General features: G+C 46.9%; 1 protein-coding gene across 2 annotated transcripts in view; it reads left to right on the top strand.

The window, feature by feature from the left end:
- Positions 1 to 17204, top strand: part of LOC130705705 (pyruvate dehydrogenase phosphatase regulatory subunit, mitochondrial-like) — a 53400-nt gene that overhangs the window by 31230 nt on the left and 4966 nt on the right. Inside the window, exon 1 of one of the 2 annotated variants that reach the window (XR_009006050.1) lies at positions 8732 to 8928. The exons of the other annotated variant lie outside the window; for it this stretch is intronic. The gene's annotated coding sequence lies outside the window, so the exon portion shown is untranslated. Of the gene's footprint in view, positions 1 to 8731; positions 8929 to 17204 lie in introns of those variants that run through there. 2 annotated transcript variants of the gene reach the window in all.

The following is a 17204-nucleotide window of genomic DNA, read 5'->3' as shown; positions in this document are numbered from 1 at the left end:
CAGCTCAGACAAGCCCACTGGATTCCCAGGCTGCCTCCTGAGTGAGTGAGTCTCCACCAAGCCCAAGTAACTCGTAAACAAGTCATGATGAGCGCAAAGCATCAGCCCCAGGGGCACCTGGGGACTCCCGCCCAGCTCCCGCCACAAGCGTCAGGCTCACAGGCCTGGGCGCAGGTCTCTGCTCTTCAGCTGCGCGTCACCAGCCTCCGTGGCCATTCAGTTTGGCTCATCACCCCCACCCCCCACAGTCTGGAGCCTCAGGTGCCAGGCCGTGCAGCTCACTTTGCAAGAATAATAATAAAAGTAGTTGTTGTGCAAAAACTTTCACAAATTTTGGGCCAAATATTGTATACACATTATTTGAGTCTGCAAAAACAAAAAGATATCATTGCCCGTTTTACAAGCAAGTAATCGGAGGCTGTGATGATTAATTTTATGTATCAACCTGGCTAGGATATGGCGACCAGATGTTTGGTCAAGCACCAGTCTAGATATTGTTGTAAAGGTATTTTCTGGATGTGAATAACAGTAAAATCAGTAGGCTTTCAGGAAAGCAGATTACCCTCCATAATGTGGGTGGGCCTCATCCGTTCAGTTGAAGGTCTTAAGAGAAAAGACAGAGATTCTGTGGAGGAAGAAGGAATTGGGCCTCCACACTGCCTACGAACTCGAGACCCCCAACATCAGCTGTTCCCTGGGTCTCCAGCCTGCCCGCCTGCCTTGTGCATTTCAGACGTGCCAGCCCCACAATCCCATGAGTCACTTCGACATAAATCTCTCCCTCTACATATATACACATCCTACTGGTTCTCTCTGTCTCTCTTTTTGCCTATTAAAAAATTTTTTTTAAAATTATTTACTTTATTTATTTTATTTTTGGCTGTGTTGGTCTTCGTTGCTGTGCACAGGCTTCTCACTGTGGTGGCTTCTCTTGTTGTGCAACATGGGCTCTAGGCACGTGGGCTTCAGTAATTGTGGCATGCGGGCTCAGTAGTTGTGGCTTCTGGGCTCTAGAGCGCAGGCTCAGTAGTTGTGGCACACAGGCTTAGCTGCCCCACGGCATGTGGAATCTTCCCAGACCAGGGCTCGAACCCGTGAACCCTGCATTGGTAGGCGGATTCTTAACCACTGCACCACCAGGGAAGCCCTTTTTGCCTATTTTTGAAATTTCAGGTAAATAAACTTATATTAGCATGTGTTCTTTGGGGTTTTGTTAGACATAACAATATTATGTCCATGAGACTTACCCATGTTGTTAGGTTTGGCAGTAGTTCTTTTCCATTGCTGTGAATATACCACAACTTTTTAAAAAAAATTATTTATTTATTTATTTATTTATTTATTTTTGGCTGTGTTGGGTCTTCGTTTCTGTGCGAGGGCTTTCTCTAGTTGTGGCAAGCGGGGGCCACTCTTCATCACGGTGCGCGGGCCTCTCACTATCGCGGCCTCTCTTGTTGCGGAGCACAGGCTCCAGATGCGCAGGCTCCAGATGCGCAGGCTCAGCTATTGTGGCTCACGGGCCCAGTTGCTCCGCGGCATGTGGGATCTTCCCAGACCAGGGCTCGAACCCATGTCCCCTGGATTGCCAGGCAGATTCTCAACCACTGTGCCACCAGGGAAGCCCAATATACCACAACTTATGCCTCCATTCTACTTAAGCGAAAGACCTGTTAATTAACAAGACATGTCTTCTGCCCTATTCTGCCTTTCCTCCTCTGCCATCCAGCAAACAGGACAGGATCACCACAGTCAACATTCCCATTGGGAAAAGGAGAAGATGGGACGCACACAGCACTCTTTGTTTCAGAGTAATTCTGAAATCTTGGGATGCAAATGTTACAAGAGCCCTCTATTCTCCAGGTGGAAAATATTCTATGATTAGATATTCATTCTGGCTTTGGGGAGCAGGCCCCTAGCACGTTGTTTTCTGTAGCTCCTTATTCTGTCCTCTGGGCTCTTCATTATACCCCCTTCCTTTTCCTCCTTGGTCACATCTGAATAGGCCACACCTGCGAGGGCTAAGCAGCTTTCTCATCCTGCTTTGATCCCAGAGAAGATTGGGGGCCCAAGTTGGTTTAAAGCTCAAACAGTCACTGCCAATTTTTGTCCAAGGCGATATTCCTTGGCAGTAAAACTTTTTCGAATACATAGCTTTTTTTTTTTTTATAAGTTTATTTTATGTTATTTTTTAATTTTTGGCTGCGTTGGGTCTTCGTTGCTGCATGCAGGCTTTCTCTAGTTTCGGTGAGTGGGGGCTACTCTTCGTTGCGGTGCATGGGCTTCTCATTGCAGTGGCTTCTCGTCACAGAGCATGGGCTCTAGGCACGCAGGCTTCAGTAGTTGTGGCACGCGGGCTCAGTAGTTGTGGCTCACAGGCTCTAGAGCTCAGGCTCAGTAGTTGTGGTGCACGGGCTTAGTTGCTCTGCGGCATGTGGGATCTTCCCGGACCAGGGCTCAAACCCGTGTCCCCTGCATTGTCAGGCGGATTCTTAACCACTGCGCTACCAGGGAAGTCCCAGTTTTTTGTTTTTCTTTTCCATTATGGTTTATTACAGGATACTGAATATAGTTCCCTATGTTATACAGTAGGACCTTGTTGTTTATCCATTCTACATATAATAGTTTGTATCTGCTAATACCAAACTCCCAATCCTTCCCTCCCCCACCCCACCTCCCCCTTGGCAACACAAGTCTGTTCTCTATGTTTGTGAGTCTGTTTCTGTTTCATAAATAAGTTCATTTGTGTCATATTTTAGATTCCACATGTAAGTGATATCCTGTGGTATTTGTCTTTCTCTTTTTGACTTACTTCACTTAGTATGATAATCTCTAGGTCCATCCATGTTGCTGCAAATGGCATTATTTCATTCTTTTTTATGGCTGAGTAGTATTCCATTGTATATACATACACCACATCTTTATCCATTCATCTGTCAACAGACATTTAGGTTACTTCCATGTCTTGGCTATTGTAAATAGTGCTGCTATGAATGTTGGGGTGCATGTATCTTTTAGAATTCGAGTTTTGTCTTGATATATGCCCAGGAATGGGATCGTAGGATCATATGGCAAACTCTGTTTTTCGGCGGAGGAACCACCATACTGTTTTCCATAGTGGCTGCACCAATTTACATTTCCACCAACAGTGTAGGAAGGTTCCCTTTTCTCCACACCCTTTTCAATATTTATCATTTGTAGACTTTTTGATAATGGCCATTCTGACTGGTGTGAGGTGATACCTCACTGTAGTTTTGATTTGCATTTCTCTAATAATTAGCAATGTTGAGCATCTTTTCTTGTGCCTATTGGCCATCTGGATGTCTTCTTTGAAGAAATGTCTATTAGGTCTTCTGCTCATTTATTTTTTGTTTTTTTTTTTTGTTACTGAGTTGTATGAGCTGTTTGTATATTTTGGAAATTAAGCTCTGTGGGTTGCATTGTTTGCAAATGTTTTCTCCCAGTCTGTAGGTTGTCTTTTCATTTTGTTTATGGTTTCCTTTGCTGTGCAAAAGTTTATAAGTTTGATTAGGTCCCCTTTGTTTAGTTTTGCTTTTATTTCTATTGCCTTGGGATACTGACCTAAAAAAACATTGCTACGATTATGTCAGAGAATATCTTGCCTATGTGGTCTTCTAGGAGCTTTACAGTGTCATGTCTTATGTTTAAGTCTTTAAGCCATTTTGAGTTTATTTTTGTGTATAGTGTGAGGGAGTGTTCTAACTTCATTGATTTACATGTGGCTGTCCAGCTTTCCTAGCACCACTTGCTGAAGAGACTGTCTATTCTCCATTGTATATTCTTGCCTCCTTTGTCAAAGATTAATTGACTGTAGGTGTGTGGATTTATTTCTGGGCTCTCTATTCTGTTCCATTGATCCATATGTCTGTTTTTGTGCCAATACTATGCTGTTTTAATTGCCATAGCTTTGTAGTATTGTCTGAAGTCTGGGAGGGTTATGCCTCCTTCTTTGTTCTTTTTCCTCAGAATTGCTTTGGCAATTCTGGGTCTTTTATGTTTCCATGTAAATTTTAGGATTGTTTGTTCTAGTTCTGTGAAAAATGTCATGGGTAATTTAATAAGGATTGCATTAAATCTGTAGATTGCTTTGGGTAGTATGGCCATTTTAATAATATTAATTCTTCCCATCCAAGAGCATGGGCTATCTTTCCATTTCTTTAAATCATCTTCAGTTTCCTTTATCAATTTTTTTTAATTTAATTTTTATTTTTTTAATTTTTATTTTTTTTAACATCTTTATTGGAGTATAATTGCTTTACAATGGTGTGTTAGTTTCTGCTTTATAACAAAGTGAATCAGTTATACATATACATATTTTCCCATATCTCTTCCCTCTTGCATCTCCCTCCCTCCCACCGTCCCTATCCCACCCCTCTAGGTGGTCACAAAGCACAGAGCTGATCCCCCTGTTCTATGCGGTTGCTTCCCACTAGCTAGCTATTTTACGTTTGGTAGTGTATATATGTCTATACCACTCTCTCACTTTGTCCAGCTTACCCTTCCCCCTCCCCATATCCTCAAGTCCATTCTCTAGTAGGTCTGTGTCTTTATTCCTGTCTTACCACTAGGTTCTTCATGACTTTTTTTTTTTTTCTTAGATTCCATGTATATGTGTTAGCATACTGTATTTGTTTTCCTCTTTCTGACTTACTTCACTCTGTATGACAGACTCTAACTCCATCCACCTCACTACAAATAACTCCATTTCATTTCTTTTTATGGCTGAGTAATATTCCATTGTATATATGTGCCACATCTTCTTTATCCATTCATCCGATGATGGACACTTAGGTTGCTTCCATGTCCTGGCTATTGTAAATAGAGCTGCAATGAACATTTTGGTACATGACTCTTTTTGAATTATGGTTTTCTCAGGGTATATGCCCAGTAGTGGGATTGCTGGGTCTTTTGGTAGTTCTATTTTTAGTTTTTTAAGGAACCTCCATACTGTTCTCCATAGTGGCTGTATCAATTTACATTCCCACCAACAGTGCAAGAGGGTTCCCTTTTCTCCACACCCTCTCCAGCATTTATTGTTTCTAGATTTTTTGATGATGGCCATTCTGACCGGTGTGAGATGATATCTCATTGTAGTTTTGATTTGCATTTCTCTAATGATTAATGATGTTGAGCATTCTTTCATGTGTTTGTTGGCAATCTGTATATCTTCTTTGGAGAAATGTCTATTTAGGTCTTCTGCCCATTTTTGGATTGGGTTGTTTGTTTTTTTGTTATTGAGCTGCATGAGCTATCAATATTTTTATAGTTCTCAGCACATAAGTCTTTCACTTCCTCGTTCAGGTTTATTCCTAAGTATTTCTATTGTTCTGATGCAATTTTATTTATTTTAAAATTTATTTTATTTTATCTTTAGCTGTGCTGCGTGGCTTGTGGGATCCTAGTTCCCCTACCAAGGATCGAACCTGGGCCCTCAGCAGTGAAAGCACAGAGTCCTAACCACTGGATTGCCAGGGAATTCCCTTGATGCAATTTTAAAAGGGATTTTCTTTTTTTACTTTCCTTTTCTGATATTTCATTATTAATGTAAAGAAATGCGACAGGTTTCTGTATTTTAATCTTGTATCCTTCTACCTTGCTGAGCTCGTTTATCAGTTCTAGTAGTTTTTATTTGGAGTCTTTAGGGTTTTCTATGTATAGCATCATGTCATCTGCATTTCATGAGAGTTTTACCTCTTCTCTTCCAATTTGGATACCTTTTATTTCTTTTACTTGTCTGATTGCTATGGCTAGGACTTCCAATACTATGTTTAATAGAAGTAATGAGAGTTTTTATCATGAATGGATATTGAATTTTATCAAATACTTTTTCTGCATCCATTGAGATGATCATGTGGCTTTTGTCCTTTCTTTTGCTGATGTGGTATATCACATTGATTGATTTGAGTATGTTGAACCATCCTTGTGAGACATTTTGCCCAAGTGAAAGTATTAACTGGTTGCTATCATAATCAATTTTTTAAAATTAATTAATTTTATTTATTTATTTTTGGCTGCATTAGGTCTTCGCTGCTGCGCGTGGGCTTTCTCTAGTTGTGGTGAGCAGGGGCTACTCTTCGTTGTGGCACGTGGGCTTCTCATTGCAGTGGCTTCTCTTGTTGCGGAGCACGGGCCCTAGGCACACGGGCTCAGTAGTTGTGGCACACAGGCTCAGTAGTTGTGGCTCGCGGGCTCTAGAGTGCAGGCTCAGTAGTTGTGGCACGCGGGCTTAGTTGCTTCGCGGCATGTGGGATCTTCCTGGACCAGGGTTCGAACCCGTGTCCCCTGCATTGGCCGGTGGATTCCTAACCACTGCACCACCAGGGAAGCCCTATCATAATCAATTTGAAAATTGATTTAAATCAATTTAAAAATTGCTCTTTCTCTTTAGATATAGTCTCTGTTGGTGACTGCTACAGAGATCCAGGAAAGGTAACCACCTCCCAGGGTGGTTACCTGGGTCATACACTAAGGAAGAGGCAGTGCTGTCCAGCTCCAAAGTTGTGCTCTTAACCAACCACCACAACAACCCTTTCAGCTTGGACTCTGAGAGGCTCCAGTCAAATGATGCCCCAGATCCAAGTGGCTGAGGGTCCCTAACTCTACAGAGCCTCGCATGGGAAAGACAGTGGAGGGATGGGCACACCCCTCTTTGGGAGGCTACACCAAAGGAGCCTCATTTGCTCCTGTGTCCCGGGGACCACGCTGGGTTATCAGTTATCATCTCTCGGGGGAGATTTTATTAGTCTGACTTGGTTTCTAACTAATCTCCACAGTGTGTCCTCCATATGAGGGGCTTTCTGAACCCAGGAAACCCCATTTCATAGGCCACAGCGCCACCTACTGCTGGTTTATATGAACAAAGAGAGTGACTGAATCATGCTGATCTGAGACCACTCCAGCATTAGCCCCATTTTACAGATTGGCAAACAGAGGTTCTTTAAGAACCAGCTCAAGTCCTGCCTCATCCACAAAGCTTTACACAACTACTATTTCTCCTCCAGACTCTTCAAGAGTTGGCACCCAGGGGATTCCAGAAACAAGGGGAGTTCCTGGAAAGCTCTTTAGAAGAAAAGATGTGTCTCTCAGCCTTGTTGATTCCAGTTCATGTGGAGGATATGGGTTTAGATTCCCCAAGTGAGTCTAATGCACCACCACTGTCTCTACCACATTTCTTAGCACTGACTTGAATAGTTCACTACTTCATAAAGACTTAGATGTGAGGCCTGGTTTTTATTATCTGCAACTTGAGAACGTGCTTCTCTAGGCCTCACTTTCCTCACAGGTCAAGCAGGGATACTCTGCTCTAATTCACACAGTTTTGGTGAAGTTTCAACAAGGTAAGGCAGTTAGGGCACAGGAGACACTTATAATATCACTCTGTCTTACAGGGACTCTGTGAAATAGCGCCCTGCACCCTGCACAGCACTGAGTCCATAGCAGGTGTTTTACTGCAAAACTGCACCGTGATTTGTGGGTGGAGGTTGGTGTGGTGAGTGCACTGGCCGCTTCTCTCAGACAGAGAGCTTTTTTCCCCACAGGTGTGAACAAGAATGGGCACAGCCCTGGTTTCCACACAGACATGGGCTCACAGGTACATGGGGGATACGCCCCGTGCCAGGTTCTTACCATGGAGTCAGTGTAAGGCTGGATGTCAAGTCCAGTGACGGCAGTAGTAACTTCAGGGGGAGGAATGGGGTTTCTCCCCCAGCCATGCCCCCACTGCATGGGGAGTAACACTTGTAAACGTTTGTGTCTTCGTTATGTCACTTCTCAAATTCTCTTTTACACTTCGGTAACTGGACAGTAGTTTTATGTGCAATGTTTATCCCATCACCCAGCAGGATGCCCGGCCACAAGAGGCCATCCATTAAACGAAATCGGCTTGTGTGGTGAGATGGGCTTGAATCCAAAGAATGGGAACCAGCGAGTTGGCCCAACACGCAGGGGAGACTGTACCATTAGACTGCTATGCATTCAAAGAATATGTACTTTGTGCCATGCGCTGTTCTAAGTGTTGAGAACATGGCCCTGCACGAGATTTAGGTTCTGTCGTCAGAGGGCAGAGCTTGCAACTAGTGGGAAAGGCAATCAACAAACACTGATCTACTTCAGTGACAAGTTCTATAAAGGAAAGAAAACAGGGCGATGTGATAGTAAGCAAGGTGATGGGGAGCTTCTCAGAGGATGTAGTGAATGATTCCTCTTTCTCTGGTCCAGACAAACAGAGAAGGCGCAAAGAGTAAGATCCGGCCCAGAGCTCAGGTCTTCTTATCCTGCCTACGAGGTCTGGCCGGGCCAGCAGACCGGATTTCCGATCTGCTCTGCTAGCGATTCGCCCAAGAAGACCCAGGCGACTTCCAAAAAACAAAGCGGCTGTCAGTCCAAGAATCTTCTTTACGCCCTGACTAGAGTGTCTTTGGGCGGTGGGCCACGTGGGACCAGACCTGGGGACTCGCATAGAAGTAAGAGAGAACCCCCGCCCTCCCCACACTGCAGCGGGGCTGCCGCCATGTTGGCGGTCCCGGCTGCACCTGGACAATTTAACAGGGCCCGAGCCTAGAGTCCTAAAGCGGCCCTGAAATACCAGGTCTGCAGCTCGCCGCCATCTTGTAGAGGCGGTTCCCCCCCCAACACACCCAGGGGCGGGGCCTCGCGAGACCCAAACAGGCCCCACGTGTCAGGGGCGGAGCCCTACCCTGACGTCACGGCGCACGGCGGCTGGAAGGGAGGCTAGCGCCGGCAAACCCTAGCTGGGTTCTCGCGTTCCGGGAACTTTTTCCCCCTCCTGTCCCGCCCCCTTCCCTGTCCCTGTCCCACCTTCCGGCCCCTGGGACCCCCGGCAACGGTTGTGGCTGCTGACCCGCTTCAGCCGGAGTGTTGCTGAGCGCGGAGCCCGAGGGCGCCCGTGAGGTAAGGAGAATCTTCGGGCCGCTCTGGCGTCCCCGTCCGCGCGGACCTTGGCGGCCCGGGACCCCCAGCGCCCCCCCCTTTCCGCTGTGGTCTCGGTCAGGGGGCTTCCGGCGTCCCTCGTTTCCCGTCGGTTCTTCCTGGTCCTCGGAAGGCGCGTCGCGGCGCCAGGACTCCGCCCGCCGGGGACGACAGCGCGTCGCCCGGTCTCCCTCAGCCTCTCTGCGGCGGTGGCGTCTCGCGGACCCGTGCCCGGCTGCCCGGGGCCAGCGCACCGGCTCTGCCAGGCGCCCGCAGCCTAGCCCGGATGCCCAGGGCGGCCGGGGTAACCTCGCTCCTGATGCCCGCTTCGGGCAGGCAGCCCCCACCCCCACCCCCACCCCGCAGCGTGGGTCGGGCTTGTCCAGCTGGGTCGTCTCGGCAGGTGGAATTGTTTTCCCGCGTGGCAACGTACGGTCCGCTTGTGCTTAACTAACCAGTAAAAGTGCTGCAGAGTCAGCGGTGAGGTTAGGTGGAAACGTCCAGGCCGGGGCGGTGAGCTCTCTTTCCAACGTTTGACCCTTTGGGCCTGATGTGTATGACACCGAGATTTGATTCAGGCATCTTCACGTCCGTTTCGCCCGTGCCTTGTAAGCATGTTGTCGGGGGCTGCGGGGCGGCGAGGTAGCCGGGCTGAAGGGGACACGTTCCTAGGGCTGGAGATTTGTATTAAGTTCTCAAACTTGGCTGATCACCTGGTGCACTTGTTGAAAAATACAGCACCCTGGACCGCAGGATCAGAATCTCCAGAGAGGGAGCCTGTGAGTGTGTGTGTGTGAGTGTGTGAGTGTGTGTGTGTGTGTGTTTTAAAACACGTGTGCCAGGTGGCTCTCGTTTGGAGGCAGGTGTGGGAAATGTTGTGTTAATCCGCCTCTTCTCACCCAGTCTCCCTCGTGACCAGCAGCCAGTTTGTACAAGGTGTTGTGACCACGCGGAGGAGCAGCTCAGGAGTTGGAGCTGTCCTCTTGCTCTTGTTGGCGTAAGCAGAGCTGAGCATAACCAGCGTCAATATTGAGATTGTTTAGCAGAAATTCTTCTCCTTAGCAGAAATTGAACACATAATTTATTTTCAACCAGGTGTGTGTTTTACTTTGTTTTTGACATCTTCCATTTCTTGTCTACTGGCTTTATCTCCTTTGCTCTCAAGCTTTATTTTGCTTTAGCTGCCAAACCTACTGCAATAGACTGTGATGCCTTCTGTACCTTCATTGTTTGCATCCACTGTAAATCCTTCTTTTTTGTCCTCACCACTTCACTGACTCTTGAAGGTCATGATGAGCACAAGGACAAAAATCCTTTTCTTGGTTCTTATCATCCTGGCCTTTTAGTATTATTTCTTCCATTGTGAAACTCATCTGTTGTTATGTTTTTAATGCTACCTTTGCAATTCCTTTTTTTTAAAATATCCAGATGTGTGGTAACAAATACCAACATTTCAACTGCACATGCTATCTTCTTCCCTATATTTGACATTTTGTAGTTAGCTGGAGCAGTATAAGAAGCACTGGTGGGCATTAAGGAGGCTTGGTTTCTTTTTTTTATTTTTTTAATTAATTAATTAGTTAATTTATTTATGGCTGTGTTGGCTCCTCGTTTCCGTGTGAGGGCTTTTTCCAGTTGCGGCAAGTGGGGGCCACTCTTCATCGCGATGTGCGGGCCTCTCACTATTGCGGCCCTCTCACTATCGCGGCCTCTCTTGTTGCGGAGCACAGGCTCCAGACACGCGGGCTCAGTAGTTGTGGCTCACGGGCCCAGTTGCTCCGCGGCCTGTGGGATCCTCCCAGACCAGGGCTCGAACCCGTGTCCCGTGCATTGGCAGGCAGACTCTCAACCACTGTGCCACCAGGGAAGCCCTGCAATTCCTTTTTTCTATTAGGGGAAGTGCCTTGTGGTTCTGGCCTCCCTCACAGCTACCCTTTTTTAATCATCTAATCCTAACTTTCAGGTAGCATGAAGTAATGATTCGATGGCAGACTGTAGTGCTGAACTGGCAGGCTTTGAATTGAGGCTCTGCCACTCACCGGTATTGTAGGATCTTGGATCAGTCACTTCACGTCTCTGTGCCTCCTTTTCCTCAAGTGTAGAGTAAAAATTGTAACACCTTCCTTCTAGATTTGTGCGGGTTAAATTAGTTGTCGGCATGAAGCAGTACCTGGCACGTCATAACTACCTATAAGAATATAACCTTTTTAAGAAAAATGATACCAGGTTATTCAGAGATCTCCTCACATCTGGGGGCCTAGCCTTGAGATCTGAGTCATCACTGAATTTTTTCCCCATCTCCTTTGTTCTCTGTTCTCATGTATTTGTCAGGTTGTATTTCCAAGGTGCCTACGGTGACTGCTGGGAAAACCCTGATCAAGTTATAAGTGGTCCCTGCTCTCAGAGAGCGCCATTATCCCAGGGGGCTAAAGGCTACCACTTTCCAAGTGCTTCTGAGGCGCCACTTGCCACGTTGTTCCTGTATTTCTGCTTTAGTCTTGCAGCAGCCACGTGAGGTAGGTATTCCTAGCCCACGTAACAGACGAGCAGCCCGAACCACAGAGACTGAACAACTTGCTCAAAGTCATACAGCTAATGAGTGGTGGGGGAGATTATCAGACCCAGATCTGTCTGCTTCTGAAGTCTGTTTCGTCCTCACGCGGCTTGCTGTTTTGCTTCCCTGATTGGCAGACAGACCGTTACAGAGCGTGGCTGGCTCTGAGCTGGGGCTTGTGCAGGGTGTTTGGGGGAATATAGAACAGTTACCTAACTGAGTGTTGGGGGGAGAGTGGGAACAAATAAGATGTCAAACAGGCTGAGAGCTGCAGGGATTATCTTTATTTGGGGGGGAGGGGTGGCAGGAACTATGCCAGTGAGAAGGAACAGTCTGCACAAATCCCAGAGGTGGAAGAGAAAGTTCATGCCTGACACGTCTGAGGAATTAAAGTACTTTAGGTTTGATTAGAGTGTGAGAGGAGAGAGAGAAATGAGATCAGAGATAAGAAGTGAGCCGGGTCTTGCACTTCGTATTAAGGAATTTGACTTTTTCTGAGGGCACCAGATGGTCATTGAAGGGTTTGAGCAGGCGCACGAAATAGGATCTTCATTTCAGAGATATGCTCAGGCCTCTGTGTGAAGGCTGTGGGGCGTGGGGAGAATGGTGTGCAGATTAGAGGCGGGAAGCCCAGTTGGGAACCTTCTGCAGTAAACTGAGAGAGGATGGCGGGCTGTGCTCAGTTCAAGGCAGTGGAGGTGGAGAGTAGATCCATTGGAGGGAGATTTAGGATGTAGGGTTGTTGGTTAGGCCTTGATGATTGACTGGAGAGAGGAGATGAGAGAAAGGGAGGAATGTGGGATGACACCCAGGATTCTAGTATATGGTGTTCCTGGGGGACACAGGAAGTGGAGCAGAGTTGGAGATTGGGGAAGATGGCTTTACCTTTTGGATGTGCTCAGTTTGACCTGGGGGAGTCCAAGTGGAGGTGGCCCTTCTTCCACTAGACGTGCAGGTCTAAGGCTCAGGAGTGCTGTGGGTTCGGCCATCAGTCATGGCAGGAAAGGGAATCACCCTGAACAGTGGTGGATGGGGAAGAGAAGCTGGCCTCAGGGAGCCCTGGGGGACGTCAACACAGAGGGAAGGGCAGAGGAGAGAGGCCAGCAAGATGTGATTGGGGCAGAAGGCGTCACAGAAAACAAGGAAAGAGTGTGTGAATAGGAGGGAGCGAGATGGTGCCCAGAAAGTGCCCTTGGAAAGTAGCAACATTTGGGTTCCTGGTGAGGGGAGTGCAGTGGCCGGGTGGGGCAGGAGAGAGTAGGATGGGGGAAAAGTGAAAAACAAAATATAAGCAATCTTTTCTGTACATTATTGTGAAGTAGAAAAGACAGGTTGTGAAATACATGTTAAGAAATTTTTGCTTAAAAAGTCCACTGGCCGACTGTGCCATCACCAAGGTAATAAAAGAAGGACTTAAGACAAAGGTGGTGGCAAACAAGTGGACATCAGGGCAGCTCACTGCTGCAAAAGTAACATTCTGGGAAAATATAATTGACACTGGTATTGGTGACCTTTGAGTGGAGGGAAATCTTAACTTCCTCCTGTTTTTCTTAATAAATTTTATTTATTTATTTCTATTTTTGGCTACATTGGGTCTTTGTTGCTGTGCGCGGGCTTTCTCTAGTTGCGGCGAGTGGGAGCTACTCTTGTTGCAGTGCACGGACTTCTCATTGCAGTGGCTTCTCTTGTTGCGGAGCACAGGCTCTAGGCGCGCAGGCTTCAGTAGTTGTGGCACGTAGCCTCAGTAGTTGTGGCACGCGGGCTCAGTAGCTGTGGCTCGTGGGCTCTAGAGCGCAGGCTCAGCAGTTGTGGCGCACGGGCTTAGTTGCTCCATGGCATGTGGGATCCTCCCGGACCAGGGCTCGAACCCATGTCCCCTGCATTGGCAGGCGGATTCTTAACCACTGCACCACCAGGGAAGTCCTTTACTTCTGTTTTTGATTTTTTGCAGACCATCATTTTATAACTTAGAATTTTAAAAATTAAAAATTGCTAATTGAAGAGTGTTTTGGAGCTTTGTTTTATTTCTTAAATCCCCTGGGCGGGGGGAGGGGGTACTTGAGCACATCTAAATGCCGAGGAGAAGGAGGTAAATGTGAAGGTATGTGAAAGAGCGAGGACAGTTGATGGAGCTCGGTTCAGGGAAAGGGGGCAGGAAGGGGGATCCAGGCCACCGTAAGGGATTAATTTCTGACCCTGTGAAGGAAGGCAGAGATGGTTTGCTGATGCAGGGAGGTTTACAGGTGGGGTTTTGGGGAATAAGATGAGACAGGTTATCTCCTTTGATGAAGGAGGAGAGGAAGTGGTGTTAAAGGTTGGGAGAAAAGCCATGTTATGGGTTCAGAACCCGGATGTAGAGAGAGCTGTGCCTGTGGCTTAATAGAAAGTAGCCCGGAGCTAGGCAGGGGTGCCTGCTAGCTTAAGGCACAAAGGAACAGGGTCTTTTCCAAGCGTGACTGAGTGGTAATGGTTCAGAAGCAAGGAGGATGCCTCTTGATGGTGCCTCTTGATGGTGAGGTCAGTGGAACAGGGCTGGCCGTGTGACAGTGACAGTTCCCTCAGGAGAGCTGCATTTCCGTTAAGACAGAGGGTGGAGAGAACATTAGTGAAGTGTTACCAACCAGGGTTCTTGGCCTCCTTAATCAATAGAAATTGATAAGAGGCCAGACAAAAAATTCAGGCAAGGCTTTATTGGGCTCCCGCTGCAGCAGGCGGGAGTGAAAACAAGTAACAGTTTCCCTTGATCCCTCTGAGGTGGGCAGCGAGCTGGTTCCTTACATGAGGTGAGGGCAGGGGCGGGTCCAGGAGTTGGCTGGAGGGGTGGCTTGGGTGGTCTGCCCACCCCTCTGGTGGTGGTGAGTGCAGGTGGCATGCCCAGTACCCTGCTTTTGCTCTCAGCTCTTCAGAAGTGGCAGTTGGCTTTTTTTTTTGGTCTTTTTGTATCTTGTCCATAATTTCCCCCAGCTGTGCATGCATGTATATAGTTATTTTTAGTCCCTTATAGTTTCTTTGTATTTTGTTTGTATTTCATTTGTTCAGGTGTAAGCACTGCAGCAAAGGGCCCCAGGTCCTAGTCTGTCTCATTATCCCCTGAGGGATTCTACACCTTTTATTTTTTTATTTTTTTAAAGGAATTCCTTTATTTTTATTATTTATTTATTTATTTATTTATTTATTTTTGGCTGTGTTGGGTCTTCGTTTCTGTGCAAGGGCTTTCTCTAGTTGTGGCGAGCGGGGGCCACTCTTCATCGCGGTGCGCGGGCCTCTCACTATCGCGGCCTCTCCCATTGCGGAGCACAGGCTCCAGACGCGCAGGCTCAGTAGCTGTGGCTCACGGGCCTAGTTGCTCCGTGGCATGTGGGATCTTCCCAGACCAGGGCTCGAACCCGTGTCCCCTGCATTGGCAGGCAGATTCTCAACCACTGCGCCACCAGGGAAGCCCTACACCTTTTATTCTTAAGGGGTAAAGGGCCAAGGGTCTCATCTTCTGGAACTTCTTCCTGCTGGACAGGGGCCACAGACCCTAGCCTACCCTAGAGGTGTAGAAGTCCCGCGCTGACTGTTCCAAGGACCTGTAGGGACCTGGGCCACCCTCTGCTGGAATGGGTTGAATTCCTTGAGCCATCATGAGTCTTACTTGAAATGTTACAGCCTAGAAGACACAAACTTGCCCAGAAGGCTAAACAAACAAGGGCCCAAAAGGAGAACACCAGTAGCCACTAAAGGGCCTAGAAAGGGAAGGAACCAGGGTAACTTTGGGAGGGCTTCCTTAACTGTTGACCAGGCAGGGGAGGCGATATCGCCACTGCTAAAATTGTGAAGCTAGTCTGCCTGGGCGTATATTTCCTTAATGTTAACTTCCACCTGTCCTATCACACTAATTCAGGTGCAGCAGGAAGTATTATCGCACAAACTCCGCCTTGTTCTTCCAGAAGGTTATCAAGAGCTAGACGATTGTCAAGAACTAAATTAGCCAAAGAAACGAGAGGTCTTAAGCCCCATTAAGGCTTGTCTGTTCCATCGTATAACCAAGCTGTCTGATCTCAGTGTTGCTTCATGATAGGTAGAGCCTCCCCATGGAGCTGCCAGGCCTGTGGCCAGCTCTGCCCTTGCTAAGATCATTCCCAGGGGACTTCCCTGGTGGTCCAGTGGCTAAGACTCTGTGCTCCCAGTGCAGGGGGCCTGGGTTCAATCCCTGGTCAGGGAACTAGATCCCACATGCCACAACTAAAAGATCCTGCGTTTCGCAACTAAAGATCCTGTGTGCCGCAACTAAGATTCTGCGTAGCCAAATAAATAAACAAACATATATAGAGAAAAAAGATCATTCCTAGTGCTTTCTGGGTTTGGTGGTGAGCCTGACTGGTTCTGTTGCAGATGAAAATCCCTCTTAACCCTGTAGTCCTTACAGCACACTCTCCTATGAAGTGAACATTATCAGTGCATTTATATGCTATAGCTTGGTTGGAAAAGGACAGGGTCTGTCGATAATTCCGTAACATATGATGGTTTGGGTGTCCGCAGAGGAAAACAAACCCTTCAGGGGGTGCAGACCTGAATGTCTGTTTCACAGTTGTTAAGACCAGATAGCTCTTGAAGGACATAACTGTTGTTAGTACTTAAACAATTAGGAGACAGCAGACTATTATGTTGATGATTAAGCATATAAAGCTCTACAACATTTTTAACAAGATGTTCATGTATGATCCGTTGAGTACAGTAGCAAGAATGGCAAACAGGAGTCCAACCTACTACATCATTTTACTTATCTGTCGAAGGTGCCTGTCTTTTGAATAGGTATCTCAGATCTTCCAGTGGCTTACAGGTGTATTGTTCTTCTGTTGTTAACCTGCGGGGTTTCTGGAGGTAAAAGCTTTAGTCTGGACAAATGTACCCAACTAGATATCCCTTGCACTTTGACAGCAGTGGGAGTGGTTCAAATTACTTTATAGGGGCCCTTCCGTTTTGACAATAGTTGGTCTTCGGGGGACCCCTTTCCAGGTTTTAAGAAGAACTTGGTGCCTGGGATTTATTTGTGAAGGAACTGCTCCTTCCTCTGTATTTTTAGTGGGAGCTGGCAGTGCCTTGTGGGTATAGTTCAGGATTGTCTTCTAAACTTGTCCTAGATTAATAATATATCTCAGGGCCTGGTTCACTTCTTCATCTAGTAGAATGTCAGTAGTAAGAAAAGGTCTCCCATAGGTCCTTTTATTTTTTTACTTATTTTTTAAGGAGTTTTTTTTTTGCTTATTTATTTTTGGCTGCGTTGGGTCTTCGTTGTTGCGCACGGGCTTTCTCTGAGTTGCGGCAAGTGGGGGCTAGCTACTCTGTTGTGGTGCGCGTGCTTCTCATTGCGGTGGCTTCTCTTGTTGCGGAGCACGGGCTCTTAGGCGCACGGGCTTCAGTAGTTGTGGCAGGCGGGCTCAGTATTTGTGGCACACAGGCTTAGTTGCTCTGCGGCATATGGATCTTCCCAGACCAGTGCTTGAGCCCGTGTCCCCTGCATTGGCAGGCGGATTCTTAATCACTGTGCCACCAGGGAAGTCCTGAAGACATTTTTTAGAAGGCAGAATTGTGTTAATACGGTCTTTTATTCAATTTTAACATAATTTTATTTATTGAATAGTTAAGGTAGTCACATTCCAAATTCAAAATATATGCAAGGGTCTATAATGAAGAGTTTTCCTCTTTCCACTTGGACTTT

The sequence above is a fragment of the Balaenoptera acutorostrata genome, chromosome 19 (genome assembly GCF_949987535.1).
Source record: "Balaenoptera acutorostrata chromosome 19, mBalAcu1.1, whole genome shotgun sequence".
In the NCBI taxonomy this organism is placed as follows: domain Eukaryota; kingdom Metazoa; phylum Chordata; class Mammalia; order Artiodactyla; family Balaenopteridae; genus Balaenoptera; species Balaenoptera acutorostrata.
This window is presented reverse-complemented; position numbering and strand designations above follow the sequence as displayed.